Raw genomic sequence first — 3,724 nt, forward strand, 5'->3', positions numbered from 1 at the left:
GTGGACTGGCCAGATTCCTGCGGGACCTACTGGTCGGGCAGGTTGGGCCGACCCCGCACTCACAAGTTATTAGGTCAGACAACCAGGCAACATCATACCTCCCAACATTTTGCAAATAAAAAGAGGGACAAAAAAGTTGCCGCGGCAAATTTTTTTGACCACGCTCAATTTTTTGGCCACACCTCCTAATCACCATATTCATTTTACAACATTTGGCAGGTTATGAAAGTTTGAACATATTTCTGTTTTTTTTTCCAGTTATTACAGTTTTGCTAACGAAGGTGAATTGCCCTTTAAGCTGTGAGTCTAATTTTTCCCAAGGGACCTGTTCTCTTATATTGTTCCAATTTGCTTATCTCAAAATTGTTACAAAAGTATCTTATCTGCAGCTGTGGCTGTTCTGGGCTCTCTGCCAAATGCCAATTAAGTTAGAAACATTGTTTCTTTTTCTGGCTATTCAGTGCAGAGAAAATGGGGACTTTCCAGTACAAACGAGGGACTGCGGGTTGAGCTGCCAAAAGAGGGACAGTTGGGAGGTATGAAACGTTTTGGCCTTAGTCTCGCCCTTTCTCAATCCGTTACGTTTCATATATTGGCAGAATCTGTGCAGAATGGGGGTACAATGGAACAGGTACTACATTTTTTCAACACTAGATGGCGCCACAATCCCGATTAAGCAGACAAGCATCATGGTGTTTTCTACTACTGGGAACCAAAGGCAATGTTCTTAATCTGAACCCAATAATCTGTGTAGTGGGAAGGGGGTGCGCGGGCCTGGATTTGTGGAGAGACCACCAAGGCTTTTGCAGAATTTCTTTTTTTTTTTTTGTGATAACGGTTTCCAGTCAAAGTAAACTGCCCAGAATTCTAATTTTCTCAAAAATGTATTCCTCCCTCTCTATTCACAGAGCACTTCATCATATTCTAGAAATTAATTTAAAAGCTTAAAGTCACATGACTTGGGGCAGCTGGGAAATTGACAATATGTCTAGCCATGTCAGATTTCAAAATTGAATATAAAAAAATCTGTTTGCTCTTTTGAGAAATGGATTTCAGTGCAGAATTCTGCTGGAGCAGCACTATTAACTGATTCATTTTGGAAAAATTTTTTTTCCCATGACAGTATCCCTTTAAGGTAACTTTTAGTATGTTATAGAATGGCCAATTCTAGGCAACTCTTCATTATTTATAGTTTTATAGTTATTTGCCTTTTTCTTCTGACTCTTTCCAGCTTTCAAATGGGGGTCAGTGACCCCATGTAAAAAAAACAAATGCTCTGTAAGGCTACAAATGTATCGTTATTGCTACTTGGTATTCCTCATCTTTCTATTCAGGCCTCTCCTGTTCATATCGCAGTCTCTAATTCAAGTCAGTTCATGGTTGCTAGGGGAATTGGCACCCTAGCAACTAGATTGCTTAAAATGGAAAAAAAATGAAATAACGCAAAACCCTTAAATAATAAAAAATGAAAACCAATTGCAAATCACTCGCTACATCATACTAAAAGTTAACTCAAAGCTAAACAACCACGTTAAATCTAATAAAGGGATTGTTCACCTTTGAGTTAACTGTTAGTAAGATGTAGAGAGTGATAGCCTGAGATAATTTGCAATTGGTTTTCATTTTTTATTATTTGTGGTTGTTGAGTTATTTAGCTTTTTATTCAGCAGCTCTCCCGTTTGCATTTTCTGGTTGCTAGGGTCCTAATTACCCTAGCAACCCTGCATTGATTTAAATAGGAGACTGAAATATGAATAGGAGAGGCCTGAATAGAATGATAGAAATAACCATACATTTGTAGCCTTACAGAGCATTTGTTTTTTTTTAGATGGGGGTCAGTGACCCCCTCCCCCATTTGAAAGAAAAAGGCAAACAATTTAAAAACGATAAAATTTATAAATAATAAAGACCAATTGCTAAGTATTAGCCATTCTATAACATACTACACGTTAACTCAGGAGAACAGCCACTTTAAATCTATTAATCCTACTGCAATGAGTCACAATGTGGACACGTGACAATGTACAAGAAATGCCAGCAGTATACACAGCATGTTTATGGCTCCAGTCCAGCAGAAGCAATTCATTAATATTATTGGGATTTCCGTACTGTAGAGGTGACTCGGAGCCACAGAGGACGCGGCGTCCCTTTAATAGGCCAATCCCTGCTGATTAGAAGCGTCACGGCCCCTTGTGCGCCCTTTCTGCGTTTCAAGCCTCGAGCAAAGCGACAACGCCACGCCCATTTTATTCAATTTTCCGATTCCAGCGACCTGCGTGTTTTTTTTTTTCATTCGGGTTTCTGATTGGCTGACTTCGCCCGGGTGACGCGAACTTGAACTCTGCAGCGGGCGTGGTTTTTCCTGTGAGCTCCGCCCCCTGTCATGGCTGCGGCTCCTGTTTAGAACTGGAGCCGGGAGAGAAGCGACTGCTCAGCCAGAGCTGCGGCCGCAGCAGGTGAGAGGGGGCGGGGAAAGCTCTTTGTATGTCCCACGTGTGCGCTCCTGCCCGTTGTATTCACTTAATGCCCCAATACCCTCCTATGGGGCAGACACTGGGGTAACTAACAGGTGTCCCTCTAACTGCGCGTCTGCTGCAAACTCCTCTCAATGGGACCTGAGTGTTACATAGGGGACACATGCCCAGGGACTCATGTCTTAACTGCAGTATTAATGAACTTTTTCCTTAATGTAATCAATTATTAGAAAAAAAATTAATTAAAAAAAAAAAAAAGTTGTGTTCCTGAACTGCAGGTTCAGACTCCTGAAACCCCTGCCAGCAGATCAGTCACTGCTGGAGCAGAGTTAACCTTTTGCTGCCTCTGTTTTGAGAGTCAGAACCAGCAGTGCAGAGTTAATAACAGATATGTATCCACTCACACTTTGTATATCTATCTATCTATCTATATATATCTCCTGATTGTACTGCTCTATGGAATATGTTGGTGCTCTTATACATTCATTTTTTTTCAAGGACATTGTTTATATAATAATAATAGTATCTAATAATAATAATATATAATAATAATATATTATGATAATATCGAATACTAATATCTAATAATACTAATATCTAATAATAGTATATAAGGTGTCTTTGGGGGGAATGTACCATATTAATCCATGTGTGCGGGGAGGAATGTGCCTGTTGGTTTTGGGCTGAGCCGGGTATTAGTCACAGGCCAGAGGGCGTGTGATGTGTAGCAGAAAGAGCAGCGGTCCGACTGTAACTCACTCACTGTTCAGTCTTATCTCGTGTGACACTCGCTGATTCCCTCACTTGTGAAACAGAAGAAGTAAAGAGATAACAAGTTGTAACACAGATGACTATATATATTTTAATTAATCATGGGGCCCTGTGTTACTAATCTAACGGGTCCCCAATTATTAGTCCATCAATCACCAACAATAAGAATGGGGTCCCCCATATCCCTGGTTCCCCCTGACAACTACCCATTATGTCTAAAGACCTCACACCCAAACACTAAATATCCCCCCATATCCCCACCCTTCTGCAGCCAATGAGTGACACCTCCCCGTCTCTTGACCCCACCCCTTCCTGTACTTCACCCTGACAGGGGTCAATTTTGACCCAGCTCCAACTTCCACTCTTCCAAGTTTTAAAGGGGAACTACACCCAGTAAGTGTGTTTTTATTCTATTTGCATAATGAAATATAATATCTAAGCAACTTCCCAATATCCATTCATTCCTCATTCTCACTGGG

The 3,724-nt window shown here is 40.9% G+C and overlaps 1 protein-coding gene across 1 annotated transcript in view; it reads left to right on the plus strand.

Annotated features, from left to right (window-relative positions):
- Positions 1 to 2,300: 2,300 nt before the first annotated feature.
- bcl2l13.L (BCL2-like 13 (apoptosis facilitator) L homeolog) overlaps positions 2,301 to 3,724 on the plus strand; it is a 27,730-nt gene continuing 26,306 nt past the window's right edge. Inside the window, exon 1 of the mRNA XM_018240891.2 lies at positions 2,301 to 2,456. The gene's annotated coding sequence lies outside the window, so the exon portion shown is untranslated. The remainder of the gene's footprint in view (positions 2,457 to 3,724) is intronic.

The sequence above is a fragment of the Xenopus laevis genome, chromosome 3L (assembly GCF_017654675.1).
Source record: "Xenopus laevis strain J_2021 chromosome 3L, Xenopus_laevis_v10.1, whole genome shotgun sequence".
NCBI classification, from domain to species: domain Eukaryota; kingdom Metazoa; phylum Chordata; class Amphibia; order Anura; family Pipidae; genus Xenopus; species Xenopus laevis.